This window comes from Vicugna pacos, chromosome 26, assembly GCF_048564905.1.
Source record: "Vicugna pacos chromosome 26, VicPac4, whole genome shotgun sequence".
NCBI lineage: Eukaryota > Metazoa > Chordata > Mammalia > Artiodactyla > Camelidae > Vicugna > Vicugna pacos.
Genome location: NC_133012.1, coordinates 20,854,466 through 20,872,374, shown reverse-complemented (window position 1 = coordinate 20,872,374; position 17,909 = coordinate 20,854,466).

Genomic DNA, 17,909 nt, shown 5'->3' with positions numbered 1-17,909 from the left:
TTGTTGCTTATTGTCTGATCATCCCCCACCCCCTGATTAAAATGTAGGTTCCAAGGAGGCCTGGAAGTTAGTGGTATTCCTGGACTCCACATGCCTAGGGCAGTGTCTCGCAGATAGTAGATACTCAACAAATGTTAGCGGAGGAGACAGAAGGGAGGGAGAGAGAAATGGAGAAAATGAGAAAGGAGGGAGAAAGGAAGAAAGGAAGGAGAGAATGAAGGGAGCAAAGGCAGAAGGCGGAAAAACTAAGAGTCGTAGCATCAGTAATGGCAGCAAGAACTGAGGTAGGACTGAGGCAGCAAGGGCCACGGAGAGGGCCCTGACCAAGCAAGGGAACAGCTCATCAGCCACAGGTGCCAGCAGTGACTGCCAGCCGTACACAGGCAGCAGGCAGTGCAGACATCACTCTTGAAGCCAGCAAAGGCTCAGAGGGCAGTACAAGAACCTGACCTTGAAGATTTGAGGTCTCCTCTCCTGGCCACCACGAGGTCATTGAGACTTGCCTCTGTGCTCACCATCTCAGGGAGGAAAAGGCAAGGGGGAGAAACTCTGAGCACCTGAGCATTTACCGGGAAGTGTGTATTTAAACTGGAAGAGAAAGCTTTAGTTGGCAAGTCCTTCCTCCCCATCTCCTGCAAGCCTACTGCGCACACACTGAAGGTCTGAGGACAAGATTACATCAATGGCAGGAATAAACCACGTGTTCTTGCCATGTCTGCCGAGTAGTATGCAGCCTTCTAAAGACTTAGTAAACTAGTGACAGAAGCACACAGAGTAGCTGGTGGCATTTTGGTATGCTTTTTTCTGAAAGGTCTGAACGCATCCACAAAAAGGATGGGCTTCATGAATATTTTGGTCAGTTTTATGAAACAAGTCTTAGTACTTTTCCTTGCATGTGTGCTTACTTTTGACTAATAACAGTATCTACCCAAACAAGAGACACCCGTTGATTTGTATTGTGCCTGTGTTACTTTGACAAAATCTTGTTTTACATGAGTTGTTATGTCACTTAGAGCATTTTTGTCACACAACCTTATGGCATGTAGCTTCTGCTTTATTAAAATTAGATTAAGTTAATTGGATTTTTAAATAATTTGTAAAACAAATTAATGAGATAAGTAAGTACCCCAATACACCTTTTATTTATAGTCACATTTATACTCCAGTCACAAGATAAGGGATACGTAATATGTGTACAGACACACGTGCACACACAGGGTCTTAGCTTCTAAGCCTTCGATGTGGGAAATCATCCTCTTTGGCAAAAGAATACATTTATCTGAAATTTAAAGATGCCGGAAATAAAAAAAAAATTTGTTTTCCCGGAAGAAATAAAAACCCACATTGCCTTATGTATTCCCTTCAGGACGTGGCAGGAAGCCTTCTCACTCGGACAAGGGCTAATTGCTCAGTAGAAAAACGCCAGCGAAGCTCATTGTAACGGGCTGCTATCCATCTGTAATTTCCATTCCCAGAACCAAATACTTTCATCTGTTCGCGTGTCTTCCAAAAAGATTAGGACCCTTGGTGGTAAAGGAAAACATCTACAGATTGTCATCTCATTTTTGAGAGCTATTCAGAGAGAAAGAGGCATACTACAAGCTTGAGACCAGAACAGATTGAATTCATAAAAAAAGGCACAAGCCAAACTGTTCATCTCTGGTACATGAAAAATCATCACTGTTGTTAAAGCCATATGTTCTAGGTAAGAGGACAGGTTTTGTATTCACTCTGACATTTGTTCTGAGGAATGTTAATGTACTTAATGCTAGCATGTGCTTAGCAGCAATTTGCAAATTTGCAAAGTAACCTAGAGTTCAAAAAAAATGAGGAAGGAAGATAAGACACTTCATTTGAGATATCTCTCAATTATCATTGTGTCTGAATGTCAGAGCCTATGTGAAGACCTTGGACATTTCTCATCATTTCATGGCTTTAGGTATGCAGATTCAACCTTTAAAAGTTGTTCATTCCTAAAAATCAAAATAAAAACAAAAAAGTTTAAGCTGCTGTAAGATGAAATTAGTAGAGGTTTTGGTCAATGAAAGTGACAGCGATTTACATCTTTCAGCTGAAACACTGCTCAGTTCCCCAGTCTGTATGTGCTGTGTGTGTGTATGTGTGCCCTTTTCTATATAACATAGTGTGCATTTTTATAGCATGTGAGGCATACACGAAATACAGCAGTGTGTATTATATAGAAAAGGGCACAAATCGTAAGTGTTTGGCTTGAACTATAACCAAGTGAATATACTATCAACGGAGTAAAAAGACAACCCATGGCATGGGAGAAAATATTTGCAAATCAGTATCTGATAAGGGGTTAATATCTAGAATATATAAAGAACCCCTACAATTCATAACCACCACCAAAAAAATTTTTTTAATGGGCAAAGGACTTAAATAAACCTTTCTCCAAAAATAAACAAATGGTCAATAAGCATGTGAAAAGATCTTCAACATCACTAATTATTAAGGAAATGCAAATCAAAACTACAATGAGATACCGCCTTAGGATGGCCATCATTTAAAAGAGAGATAACAATTGTCGGTGAGGATGTAGAGAAACTGGAACCCTTGTGCATGTTGATGGGGATGTAAAATGACGCAGCTACTACGGAAAACAGAATGGCAGTTCTTCAAAAATTAGAAATAAAATTACCACATGACGCTGCAATTCCACTTCTGGGTATCTGCCCCAAAGAACTGAAAACAGGAATTCAAACAGATATCTGTGCACCCATGTTCATAGCAGCACTATTCACAATAGCCAAAAGGTGGCAATAACCCAAGGGCCCACCGACTGATGAATGGATAAACAAAATGTGGTATATACGTATAACGAACTTGTATTCCGTCTTAAAAAGGGAGGAAATTCTGACACACGTTACAACATAGATGAACTTTGAAGACATTATGCTAAGTAAAATGAGCCAGTCACAAAACGTGAAGTACATTATTCAACTTCTATGAGTCACCTAGAGTAGTCAAGTACATTGAGACAGAAAGTGAAATGGTGGTTGCCAGGGGCTGGAGGGAGGAAGGAAGGGGAGTTAGTGCATAATGGGTATAGATAAGTTCCCCAATTAAGTGAAAAACATGAATCTGCTCATTCAAAAATCTCAATAAACTCCATGTAGGATAAATGCGAAGAATTCCATTCACAGGTACATTAGAGTAAAAACTCTGAAAGATAAAGACAGAGAGTATCTTCAAAGCAGCAACTGAAAAACAGCTTATCACAAGGACATCTCATTAAGATTTACAGCTACTTCTCATCAGAAACAATGGAGGTCAGAATTCAGTGGGATGACATACCAAAAGTGCTGGGGAAAATAAACCCCCCCTATACATAGCAAAACTATCTTTCAAACATCAGGGTGAGGGAGCACCATTCCCAGATAAACAAAAATGAACAGATTTCACTGCGTGTAGATCCACTTTACAGGAAGCACCAAAGAAAGTTCTTCAGGCTGAAAGCAAGTGATCCCAGACAGAAATTCTAATCTACATGAAAACACAAAAAGCACCAGCAAAGTTAGTTATGTAATTATGAAAGATACTGTAAAAGAATTTTTCCTTCTTTCTTCTCTTTTTTTAAAGCTAATTTAAAAAACAATTGTAGAAAGCGATACATATATAATTGTATCGTGGGGCCAACAACCTATAGAAATGCAACATATTTCCCAATAACAGCACAAAGGAGGTGGGTGTGAGCAATGCTATACTGAAGTAAGGAAATGACACCAAACGGTAACTCAAATCCACAAAAACAAATTGAGAGAACCAGAAATGGTAAATTGGAAGATTAACATAATAAAATACTACAAATATATACTTGTCCTTCTTTCTTCTCTCAGCTTCTTTAAAATACATAAAAGTACATAAATAATTAAAACAATGTATTGTTGGGTTTGTGATACCTGTAGATATAATATATACAACAACAATTGCACAAAAAGGGGGAAACAGGGCATTTCATGGTGATGTGTTTAAGGGGTGTGTGCGCAACATCTCAGACCTTTCGGTTTTAGAGTCAACACTGCGTAAACGCCTTCCATACCCAGATCTAAGATGCAGTATAAAGACTTTCTCAAAAGACGACGTGAGGTGGCGAGTGCCTTTTCCAGCCCTCCTCTTGCCCAAGCTCCTGCTAAAGAAGTGAGATCAGAAGTGCTGAGTACAGTTTTCTTCTCACTTACCTAAGAGAAAATCTCTAACCCTGGACTTGGCATTTCCTTCATTCCTGACAGCTAAGATGGCAGAATCTACGATGACCTTGGAAGCCGTATCCTGAAGACGGTGAAGACGCTGTCAGCCTGACTTCATGCGTGATATACGTGTAAAAGAGAGTCACCTGCCAACCCAGAACACTTGCCCTGAACTGTGACGACTTGGGTGAAAACTAAACCTCTGTCTTGTGTGAGTCCCTGCATTTTCTGTGTCCTTTGCTACAGCAGGAGTAGTTTCCTAGCTAATAAAGCAGTCTCCAGAATCACGAAGGAACGCAGGATGCCCTCCCGCCTTCTTCTGACATCCTCTCACCCAGTGTGTAGCTCAAGGAGATAAATCCCCCACCTAAAGCTGCGATTCCCAGCGTTCATTAATCAGCAGGAAAATTCACTTCCGAAGCCAGGAGGATTTGAAGCAGCTACTCAACAAGAAAAAGGACCTGGCTGGCTGGCTGGCACACTTTCAACATTCTGCTCTAGCATCACACACACCTATCAAGGAAGAATCCATTCCTTCTATTTGCAACCTTATTATCTGTTCTCCCACAGAACCCAGAGCTGGGAACTTCCACTCTTACTGTGACAACAAGACTAAAGTTAATTTTCCCAAGCAAATCTACTTTGTTAAGTAAATATTGATCCTAGTCCTCAGTATTTCTTCTTTTACTGTTTTACTTAATTCTGTCCATCCACAGGCAGATTTGGTCCATGTGCACAAAGCTGGCTGAGCTAATTCCTGCGGCACCTGGACACTTGGCAAGTTTCCCTTGACAAGAAGTCCTAATGTTCCCTTTTCTGTCATAAAAAAGTGAAGGAACCTCCTGTTTTCCCACTAGCATTTGGCATGTGCCCAGAGGCAGTTTGAAACCATCTAGGATTTTCACAGAGAACTATTTTTAAAATATCTGAGCATAGACCAAAAGTGTGGGTGCTTTCATATATGTATTCATATTACTAGAAAGTTCCCAGGATTGCTAAAATTATATTACAATCCTAAAATCCTTTTTATTTGTTTATGAACAACAACAAAAAGGCTTCGACAGACAGAATCCAACATAAAAGTCCCATTCGACCATATTTCCTAATATTAATATTCTGTGGGAAAAAAGTGACATGAGAGAGGGACTGGTGCCTGCTGGCTGCACGTCTTTGCATACATGAATGCCTAATTGTATGGTTTCACTGCAGGACTTTATGGTTGCAGATCAAAGACACCACAAAGATTCATCTTGCCTCCTCTTCCTGTGTGCCCTAAACAAACAGGAATCTTGAATCATGATTTCATTATCACAGACAGTAGAATTTCATCAAATATCTGTAGCACCAACTATGTCAAAATTATGAAGGCAAAGGGGGAGGGTACAGCTCAGGGGCAGGGCGCATGCTTAGCGACACAAGGTCCTGGGTTCAATCCCCAGCACCTCCATTAAATAAATATACCTAATTACCGTCCCCCCAAAATAATTGAAAAAACTCCCTAAAATTATGAAGGTAAAACCAAATTCTCAGTTTACCAGTGTCGGGCAATCATCTACAAACACGGTTTCTCAAGTTCCAAAACTGTATGAATATTCAATGCCTTAGAGTCTTTTCTAATGCTTTTGTGTGAAGAAGGCACATTTTGCTTTTTAGACTAAATTTTAGACCGAAATTCATAAATAATGGAGACTGTCAGCCAAGGCCAAATAGTCATCTTCCCTTTCATCTAAACAAAAAGCCCTGTAAATGGGCCTCAGAAGAAAAATTTTTGAAGACACGTGGAGAAGCCCAAGAATAAATATCTGTGCATCTCTATAAATATAGTTCAATCTATCTACAGCGATTGCATAAGCTGTACATTATATCACACGGGAGACTTTTTAAGAGGTGATTTTTCACATGCATATAAGTTTAAAACAAGACATGGTCTGTATTCAATAAGTTACTAGCCTCTGAGACCCATAAGAGAAATTCCGAATGGACAATTTTCCTCCAGAAAAGGTATGAAAGAAGAACCCTGGCAAGCAGTAATTCAATAATTTTCTCTTCTGTGTAACATTCAATAAATCCAGTGGTTTTCTCTAACCAAGATCTATACGCCTAATAAAGGGAAATGATACTGCATGCACTGGACATATCCTGGCTGAAGACAAAACTCGATTTAGTTTCTGCAATAAATGAAGAATAATTGGGAAAGCCATGCATCTTAAAGCTTTGCTGGTTTTCATTTTGGGGCTTAACGGAAAAATTGTATAAGAGGCAATTTTTATAAGGTCTATCAACACCAAAAATTTTCTTTGAAAACCGAGACCTAAACTGGAGACTGCTTGAAATCATACCACTCATCACGTAAAGTTAAGAAACAAAACACAAGAGTCCATGCCTATCCTTTTGAACAAATGAAGCCCTGGCAGAATCAGAGGCACATTTCAGACAGCACATTTCATGGGCTCAGCCTTTCCTTCTACAAGCCTGGCCAAGATTTCAGCTAATAAGAAAGTGCACATTAAGCTGGTATTGTCTGTCTTTCTTGCAAAAGAAAAACTCCCATCAGCGGATTTTCCCCATGGCTCCTAGAAATTTTGGTCGGCCTTCAAGCACTGTTACAACAAGAACTGTAATAAATAAGTAGTTTGAACTTGGAACTCCAGGCCCAATATTCAAATCACTTTTTCACGAAAACCTGGGAAGTCATATTTATTTCACAGGAGTCTTTGAGGGGAAAATACTCTGTGACTCCATGCAGATATAAAAATCTTATTTTCTGCACTTAATTTTATTTCAACTGCGGGGAAATTAATACCTTCGTACAATTATAGACACCCACTGGACCTGCCCTGCCTGTGGGAGGCCCCCAGTGTCTTTCTGTTGCCAAGGGGCCCTTTCAGATCTCAGAATGTGGAGAGAGGTGAGACCAGGGAGACTCACAGCTGCTCAGCAGACAGGCAAAACCCAAGACACCTGATGGAGCTGCTGAAATGCCGCTGCAACTAGAAATCCTTCAGAACCAGCAGGAAGTAGTCAGTAACCAGGAACAGAAAGGGAGGAATTATTACAGGTTTTTAGAAAAATCACTGGATTCCTTAAAGGACCCAGATTTAAAAGGAGTCTTCAATGTTTGACAATAGTGTAGTGTCAAAGTAACTGTTAAATCAGAGAACTACAAAGCTCTAAGGAACTCAGACAACACGGAACCCGAATGTCCTGAGGGAAGCTATGGCTCTGAGAGGCTAAAGGTCTTTTTTCAAGGTCATATGTTGTTTATGACAGAGCAGGATTAGCACCCAGGTCTCCTGAATCTCCCTGTATGGTCCCTACTCCAAGGTCTCAGGGAACTGGGTGTTGGTGAATTGAATTCAGAACTCACAGGATGTTTTATGTGGCTGCTAATCCCGTGTCCCAAGGGGAGAACGGCCGCTCCGAGATGGTGATATCTACGTATTGCCGCCTTTGGCTTGCTCTGAAGACTGCGCGCTTGATCTCACCGACAGAGGGAGTCTCTGGGAAACAGTGCTCACTGGGTACCTCTCGCCTGCTGCCTGCCTGTGCAGACACCTACTGCTTGGAGACTACTTATGGCAACCAACGCCATTGTGGAAACTATAACCTGTTTCAAAATATTTAGCCTATAGAACCACTATACTGTCATAAAATATTTTCATGTAACACTCTCCACCAAAGCCACCTAGGTTTAACGTGCAAAAAAATAGGAGAAAGGGGAGAAAAACAGCATGGTGGTTCCTGAAAAATGGAATTATCGTGCGATCCAGCAGCTCCACTTCTGGGCATCTACACAAAAGAACTGAAAGTAGGGACTCAGATACTTATACACCCATGTTCACAGCAGCGGTATTCACAATAGCCGAAAGATGGAAACATTCCAAATGTCCATCAACAGATGACTGGACAAACAAAATGTGGCATATGCATACGATGGAACATTAGTCACTCCTAAAAGGAATGAAGTTCTGACACAGGCTACAACATGGAAGAACCTTGAGGGCGTTATGCTAAATGAAATAAGCCAGACACAAAAGGACAAACGGTGTATAACTCCACTTTTATGAAATACGTAGATCAGTCAAATGTATAGAAATAGAAAGGAGAATGGTGGTTATCAGGGACTGGGGAGTTGAGAGGTTATGCGAGGAGTGGGGAGTTGGTGTTTAACGGGGACAGAGTTGAAGATGATGAAGTTCTGGAGACGGATGATGGTGATGGTTGCACCACAATGTGTAGGTGCTTGACACCACTGAACTGTACACTGAAAAATGGTAAACTTTATATTATGTATATTTTACTGCAGTAAAAAGGGGTCAATTGCTACTTCAAATTTGGAGTTGCTGCAGAGGAAAACGTTAGTGAAACAATAAATTATTAGGAAGAGTCCACTTGTAAAGAAACAGGATATTTCTCTAGACCCTTAGCTGTGTTGGCTCCTTCTCAAAAGATCAGAAAGAACTGATGTTGAAATGTAAAGCACCCCTTCGACCAAAGTGGTAGAAAATCGCAAGGAAAGCACTGTTATCTTGGTCTCTGTACCTGAACAAATCTTCTTCTCTTGTTTGTTGTCGCACTTTGATGTGCGCCCCCGGCCGGCAAGCTACCCTGCTTGGCGGTGTAAACGCCCCATCTTGTCCTCGACCTCGGGGGTGACCTGGCGTGTTACTGACTCCTGGCGAGGTGAATGGTACGGCACGGCAATAATGGCAACTGTCAGATCTCTGCTTTCATCTACCTCCATCCACTGTGAAGAGTCTCTCCCCGACTCCCTCCTACCAGGTATCAAAAACCCAGATAAAGGGGAAAGGAGTGATCTGAAGCATCGTGGGCCCCCTGTAAGAAATCCAATTATTTATGGTCACCGGAGACATTTTCTTTCAAGTGTGCTAGTGAGTGACCTAAATGTATAGTTTTCCTCCTACCGTTAATAGGGTCTTCCTTTGTCTTGCATTAAAAAGTCTTAAACAGTCCTTTCCCTTCTTTAAGACAAAGACAGAAGTTCATGAAGACATGCCGTTCCCCGCCACAATGCAGAGAAGTCACAGGTACTAGAGCCCTGAAAGCAAAAGAGTTTCCATTTCCCGTCTTTTTTGTTTGTTTGTTTTTAATTGATCCTAGGACTAGAGCTGATGTCATTTTCAAAATGACGGCTGAACAGGACCATAAGGCAGAGGATGCCTGACTTAAAGCCTGCGCTGTCCAGGGCAGGGAAGGAACACGAAAAAAGCCTGCCACTGCAGCCACTCCCACCGTCCCCTGTAAGGGTGAGAGGGGAGACCCCTGGGTTCACAGGGGCAAAGCTTCAAATCCCATTTGGGAGGAGGAATCTTTAGGCAGACCTAAAGATACGACTCATTTTCTGGAAAGCCTTCCACCTACCCCGCCCTTTGGTGCCAGTTACACCAAGGCAGCTGGAGAGCTCCAGGTGCAGACTGACCCGGAGGATCTGTGACCTGGATACACATGAGGGTCTCTGAACCTTTGCCCCAGGGACTGCTCCCATTCAGGTGTCCCCAGGCTGCTTCAGGAAAGGGGCACCTGTTCATTTTGCCATTGTTATGTGACAGACAAATCCACCAGCCAAGTTCCCAAGGAAGAGCTGGAGAGAGAAAGGTCGGGGTTGGAGCTGGAAACTGACACTCTGTCCAGCCACGGCCTGTGCCTCCTCTGGACCAACGTGTCCAGAAGGAGGGGAAGAGGAGCCTGGGGCTCCAGGTCACTCCCCCACGGTGGCTCCAGACACCAAATGCAGCAACGGCAGGTCCGACTGCCATCCACGTCTCCAGGACCTCTCCTCTTCCCTTTGCCCGGTGTTCTCAATTATCAGAAGGAGATTTTTTTAGACATTTTTTTCCCTAATCATCCCTCTCCATGAAATTTTAATAGCACGGGTATACTGGGTATCTGTTTTTGTACCATATGTATATCTGTTTTGTACCTTATAATTAGAATAAAGTTTCTATCCCTTCCCAAGAACCAATTGTTGCCTCCTTGAGGGCAATGCAGCCCCTGCTGAAGATGCATGGAGAGCCAGCTGTGACTAGATGTGACCTGAAGACAGAGCTGTGATGTGGCATCTTCCTGTGGCCGGTCTGGTAGAATGACAAAGCCAGCCAGCCCTGGAATGAAACTCATCAGGGTCTGCACGCAAGCTCCACCCTCCCCCTGTGAGACCAGCTGGCTGAATTGAGGAAATTCCCCTATCTTCTCAAGGCTCAGTCTCCTCATCTGTAAAATGGGGATGTTTTCTTCCATCAGGGTTGTAGCGAGAATTAAACGATGAAACATGTATCACAGCAGTGAGCACCTATCGTGTTACATGCTTATAAAATCATGCTTATAAAATCTTGGGTTCTCTCTCCCTCTTCCCCAGTTTCCATCAAAAACAGAATACGCTGGTTTACGAGAGCTCTCTCGTGTTCTTTGGTAGGGTTTTATTCTCTTTTCTGGAGATACAGCAGACTGGAAACTAATTTGCAATTGAATGTAACGTGTTGCTGCTACAGCTGGTCTGTAAATGTTAACTATCAGGAGCTAGTAAACCTAATCATACATCAAGGGAGAATAAAAAGTTATACACACACTCAAACTTTACAGCTCACTGAAATTTCTCTGCACTTGAGAATTGAGGACATTAATCACTCTCTTCTCCCTACTTTCCCTCCCCAATCAAGTTTCACTATTCTTCCCTTAAAGTTCCATGGTGAGGATACCAACAAAATAGAAAGCTTTTTTTCTTTTTTCTTTCTTTTTCCTTCTTTCCCTTTCTTTCTTTTCTTTCTTCCTTTTCTTTCTTTCTCTTTCTTTCTTTCTTTCTTTCTTTCTTTCTTTCTTTCTTTCTTTCTTTCTTTCTTTCTTTCTCTCTCTCTTTCTTTCTTTCTTTCTTTCTTTCTTTCTTTCTTTCTTTCTTTCTTTCTTTCTTTTTCTTTCTTCCTTCCTTCCTTCCTTCCTTCCTTCCTTCCTTCCTTCTTTCTTTCTTATTGAACTTTAGTCAGTTTACAGTGTTGTGTTAATTCCTGGTGTACAGAAATATTCTTTTTCGTTATAGTCTATTACAAGGTATTGAATATAGTTCCCTGTGCTATACAGTAGGACCTGTATATCCATTTACCTATTTTATGTATAGCAGTTAGTATCTGCAAATCCCAAACTCCCAGTTTACTCCTTCTTCCCTCTTGCCCTCTGAACCACAAGTTTTTCTATGAGTTTGTTTCTGTTTTGTAAATAAGTTCATTTGTGTCATTTTTGTCAAGATTCCACATATAAGTGATGTCATATGGTATTTTTCTTTCTCTTTCTGGCTTACTTCACTTAATAGGATAATCTCTAGGCCTATCCTTGTTGCTGTAAATGGCACTGTTTTATTCTTTTTATGGCTGAGTAGTATTCCAATGTGTATAAATATACCACAACTTCTTTATCCAATCATCTACTGATGAACATTTTGGCTGTTTCCTTGTCTTGACAATTGTAAACAGTGCTGCTATGAACACTGGGGTGCATGCATCTTTTTGAAGTACAGTTTCCTCCAGATATAGAAAACCTTTCTTTTTGAGGTCAGCTCCATCAGGTACCCGTTCAAAAGGATTTTCCAAGTGACCCTGTCATGAAACTTTCAAAGACAACTGGCTTTCTCTATCCTCCTCCACCCACCTCTTACTATACATCCAAAAGTCAGAGTTAGTTTTTAAATTTGGTCCACTGGGGGCAAAGGTGCAAGCAGAGGAGTGATTTGGAAGTTTTGTGATGGGAGCAGTAGGGCTTTATGGCAATGTAATTTAGGAAGAAAATGAGGCATCTGAAATTACATCAAATGATACGTTTCAAAAGATACTTATCTGCCAGCAAGTACAAAATGCATACTTCAGACTAAGAAAGGCACCGTTGCTTTAAATAAGTAAATAGATAAGATTAAGTGACGTTAAATATAAAACGCTGATTTGAGTTTCTGGCATCCAAGCCAATGCTTTCTCCATAGGAGTGTAGTGGAGGATGGATATATGTTCCTGAATTGGATTGCCACCAGCCTTCAGAGTCTGGGGTGTCCTTGGGGCCCCCTGGGAACAATGACTAGTGATGTAGGGCTCATCTCCAGTTCACACAAAGTCCCCGGTGGGCCTGATGACTCCCCAGAGGGGTGTTCTCCATGTCACTGGGCCAGGTCACTTAACACTGCTGGCTTCCCTCACTCCTCGGGCTGTGGCTTCCAGGAAGCTGAGGGGGAAGGGAGGGGAGAACTCCCCCTTGCCATTATACCCAGAGGGGGTGCTCATCCACTGCATGTGCGCCTAGAATGCTCACAGTTCTAGTGATTCGGCAGTGGCTAGGCATGCAGGGGGGCACGGGGAGCATTTGGTGAGCTCGATTCACATTTCCCTGCCACACACAGCTTGACTCGGTCAAATCTACCTTTCAGCATCGTCAGGTGATGGCGTCCTTCTCACTGTACTTCCTCTTGATTGTGTGTGTGTGTGTGTGTGTGTGTGTGTGTGTGTGTGACTCACTAGAATTATTCATTTAAGGGCTAGAAACCTATTTTCCTCCCGAATGCAGAAGCACAGAGGGATTTGCACCCTGCCTGCTTTTGAACAGCAAAACTTCAGCTCAGTTATCTTGACCAGTAGGCGCTACGGACCCCTGAGAGCCTGGCTATTGTGTAGTCCGCCCTACGTGAGCCACAACTTGAGAAGCAAATTTTAAGCTTAAGAGGCCAATCAGTATTTGATATAATAAATACTCATCAGCTGACAAATTCAGCCTCTTATTTACCGACATCTACCTCCTCCCTCAATATACTTCTGGAATCAAATGGACTTTAGTTTCCCAAGGCTGTGTTGCTTCTGGTAGAAGCCAATACCCCAAACCAAGAGTTTACCTGGAACGTCCAGGCACCTGGGAGTGCAGATAGTGAAAAATGGGACTGTCCCAATGAGCGCAGATGGCTGGTAAGCTTGTGGTACCATGGACCATGTTCAGGGATGAGATCAGCCACGATTAAGCCAAGTTCTTTTCTTTTATGAACTTCTAATGCTTTTTGGCATACTCGGGAAGTGCAATAAAAATGAAAAAGTATGCATCAGTATTAGTGTATCTCCGTGGCCCTCCTGTTGCACGGTAATGTCATTAATTATGGATGGCTCCCACAGGGCAGTGTGTCTCAAGGGAGACGGAATTGAATACAAAGTCTTTTATTCTTGTTTTCACTCCATCCCAAGTCATTAGTTTCCGGAGCACAGCCCCCCCCCCCCAATCCTTGCCCACTCACAGCATTTCGCTGGCAAGCCAACAGGCTATACCTTGAAGTGAATCTGTGGTCTTCCTCCAACTCCTGGCAAGTGAGCATCTCCTATTTTAAGAAGTGGCTTAGTCTGAAATAGCCACTCACTTCTCCTAGTGCTGTCAGCACAACTGTATTTTGTGTGTGACACACTCATTTAGCCTTTCATCTTTGGAACAGTGCAACTGCTTGACATTTTGGCTGCCTAGACACACTGGTATTTCTGAATCCCCACCACCTCCTCAGTTCCACACCAAGAGCAGAGACAGGCGGGGACAGGTATGTAAGAGAAGAGACTTTCCTCCTCCACCGGAGAAGCAGCCTGCTCAGTTCTTGAGATGCTACGTGTTTCTTCACCTCATGCAGGCAGGAAATCACACCAGATCCACCTGCAGGGCTGTCCCTGCCCTGAAGGTGGCAGAGTCTGAGCAGCTAAGTGCCGCCACAGTGGGGCTGGGGTCCCACAAGCCTCTCTCCTCCCCCACCGCCCAGGCCCCAGAATGAAAGGAAGTGCTCTTCCCTGGGAAGAAAAGTGAGTGACAGATGGAGAGGGAAATAAAGGGGAAAGAGAAGAGATTCCAGAGCAAGAGACAGCAGTGAGCTCAATACAAAGACGTTTAGAGGATGGAGGAGGGGAGGAATAGCACTGCATCCTTCATCCCGCTGTGCGCAGGGAGAGGGGCCCCGGGATGCACCTGGCCTGCAGGGTCCTGCACCACAGCATCATCCTGGAGGAGGTGGAGCGTGCGGAGCAGGCTGTGCTCCCATAATGCTCCTGGGGGAATCCTTCCTTCTGGTTCTGACTCCCTTCCAACTGCAGGAGACGTCTCAGGGCTGGCCATCCTGCCTTCTAATCGGACAAACCAAGTTATTGCATTTGAAGATACAGACTTCACCGCAAGGGAAAGGAGATAGATGCCTCTTCCTCTGTGACGCCTCCCCTGGTTCCCCCTCTCCTAGCTCTCATCCCCATGCATCCTGTTTCCACCCGTCTGCCTCTTCCACCAGCTCCTGAGCTGCTTGAGGGCAGGAACTGTGTCTCGTTCACTGTTGCATCGTCAGTGTCCGCCTCTTCCCCAGCCCCGTGGTACCCGGGCATGGTAGGAGATGAATGAACGTCTGATACATCAATTGACGAATGAACAGAACAAGTTACTACTCATCAAAACACAACGCTGAACTTGGTATTCTTCAACAGAGAAAGAAGAGACATTGTGATTGATTTTTCCCCTGTTGACTGGTGAGTGTATTCAGTCCTTCTGGACACCATAGAGGGAAAGTGTGAGCGGCACATACAGACCATTTCCTTTCCTTTCCTTTCACCGACATCTCTGACAGTGCAGTGTTCTTACTCAGTCCTATGAATCCTTTTATTTACTCATTCTTTAAGAAGGATACTCGTTAACCATGACTGAGCTTTCCCTGTATCTATCTCAGGATACTTGTATCAGCTGGAGCAGCTGGACCGGGTGTGGGGAGCCCGCTGGGGGCGGGAGCCCAGGCCACAGTGGCTTCTGCTCTGACTGCTGACAGCCACGTTGTGAAGGACTCCATGCAGAATGTACACCTGGCAGATAAACTACTTCAATCTAGACAATCTTTTTTAAAGAATTTAAGTGTCGCCTTCGGGACCACAGTACAGTATGACAGAGCCTAGACACTCTGGCATAACCATCATAGAAACGGAAGTAAAGATATGATCATTTTAACTTCCAAGGAAACTCATAGCACTGCTTTTGTTTGTTTGTTTGTTTTTTCATTCTAAGCAATGCCTTCTCTGTGCATAATTTGAGGATGTTAGTTTCTGGAAATGGAAATCTTGTAAACGTCCCTTCACTGCGCAGTTCCTTTCTGTTTTGTTTTAAGTAATTGATTCAAACTGATCATTTTTCAGAGAAGAAGAATACGTGGAGGACACGGCGCTTACAAGAATGGAAGTTTACAAGAATTCTTACTGGCTAGAGACACAATGGAGTGGACCAAGCCCGTTAGACCAGGTTAAGTCTATAAATTCTAGGCTCAGTGACTGAATCTCCCACACAGCCTTTTAGACACTGGGTTCTCCCAAGTGGCTCAGACCCTCCCCACCCACCTGCCTGCATCCCTGGTCTATGAGTCTTCACTACCGTGCTTCTACCAGAGGCCACACTGGCTGTGATGGGCCGAATGTGGCCCACAGACACAATTCCTTTGGCTCACATGACAGTTTTGAAATTTTGCATTAGGTGCTAGCATTTAAAAATTAAGAGACCTCACATTTTTAAAAAAAATCTACATTTCCATCTTCTCTTTAAAAAGCAGAATTCCTGAAGGGCCACACTGAGCCCAGATGGGAGCAACTCTCACTAATGCAGGCAACAATCAGAGCAGTTACAGCCAACTGTGTGACAACAGCACGACTGCTGGCCAGATACTCTCTCTTAAGCGCTTTGCATGTATTAAGTCATTTAATTCTCACGTCGACCCCATGAGGTAGGTACTCTAATTATCTTTAATTTCTAAATGAAGAAAACAAACCACAGTGAGGTCAAGTAGTTTGCTAAAAGTCACACAGCTTTAAATGGCAGAGCCAAGATTTGATTGAACCAAGCAGTCTGGCTCCAAAGTCTGAATGGTGAAGTACTAGTGATAGAGAGTCCCCCAAAAGGCTGGGTAGGAACAGACTATTGCAGAGATGTGGATGTCTAGATGTGCAAGCTATTGAAATTAATGCATAATAGTTGAAAGCAGTATGGAGTCTCGGGTCAGACTGCCCCCCGTTTGAATTTGGGCTCTGCCGCTGGGAGAACTTGATGAACATTTTAAGTTAATCTCACCTGTGAAATGGGAGAATAGCACCTTCTCCATGGATTGTTTAAACAATACGGAATTAAGTGAGGCAATAAAGTCCTTCACACAGGAAAGTGCTGAAACACAGTAAGTACTCAATTAACGTTCACTATTACTATTCTGTCTGGGTGAGTCTTGGCACTGAAAATTTCATATGTGCTGGACTAAGAAAAGCTTTTAACACTTTCTTTCATTTCTAATATTTTGTAGTTTAAAGGAAATGTTTATAGACGAAAATGATTCGGTTCTACATCTAGGAAATAGTGTTCAAGTGCTGTTCAGCTGGAGAGCACCATTGTCTAAAATAAAATTGACTTTCAGTTCAATTTTTTTCAGCACGTCTTTATAAAGCATCTACAATATGCTATTCACTGTTGCATCGCTAATGTTTTAGTCTAGTTCATAGTAGGAGTTCAATAAACATTTGTGGAGTAAGTGAAAGAAAAAAGTGAGGAGCTGAGAAAACTCAGTTCTTCTAAAACAGAAGAAACCAGAAAAAAAAAATTCTGAGAATCAGTTCTCATAGTCTAGGCAAACAATCAAAAATGTGTAATTGAAGAAATTTTTCTTGTTAGGATCAGAAGGCATTCAATACTAACGAAAATAGAATGCAGACCCCTTCTGACATATTTTATACTGTTTAAAGACAAACATTTGTGCACTGCAAGCCGCAAATGGATTTAAACTCCAAGGAGGACTTTATAAGCCATCTGCTAGTCTCCTAATGAGGCTAGTAACTGTCATTGTTTACAGTTAGGCACCAGGGGTCATGGATATTTGTTGTAATAAAAGCTTCGATGCATCACTGAAGAATCTAAAAGAGCCTTCTTCACAAGGGCTAATTACAAATATAATAAAACAACATGAAAAATAAAAACCTCTTGAAGTCCACAGAGAAACCTAACTTGGCACAACAAGTGCAAATCATAGTACCCACTCTGTTTTCGTTTCGTGAATCCTGATTACAGAAGCCAAATCATATTTAACTACTAACAATACCAGGCACCAATGGGTTTCTCGCTTCAGATCACTTAGTTGCAAGATGCTTCGTGAACCATCTGGATCTCTGCGATGTTTGCTGACACTCTTGCGAAGAGGATGCAAATGTTTAGCAAGACCCACAGGTTTTTGCGTGTGTGTGTGTATTTTTCTTTTTAATAAGGTGCTACTTTGAAGTTGTGTCTCCCTGATGCCCAAACTGAACTTGTTGAGTTAATTCAAGAAACAAGGGAAGAGGTGTGTGAGAACTGATGGCTTAGGATCACGGAAATTAAGAAACTGATTGGCTGGCTGAATTTGTGACTTTTCAGTTGGCTATTTTAGCAGCCCAGAAATGTAGTCGGAACCATAACTGTTTTGGTCCATATGTTGTGGCAGTATTTCCACAATCTACTGGAGAGAAGACGTAGCCTGCTGTCATGTCGGTTCATTGTCATCAGCGTCCCGGATTCGGAAAACTCAGCACACAGTGTCAAGGGGTTCTTTTAAAATGTTCCTTATCGGTAGCACTATCAGAACCGCAGACGGCAAAAATGCGGTAACGCTTTTTATTTTATTTAAGTTGCCCATTAATAGTAATAAAAAAAGAC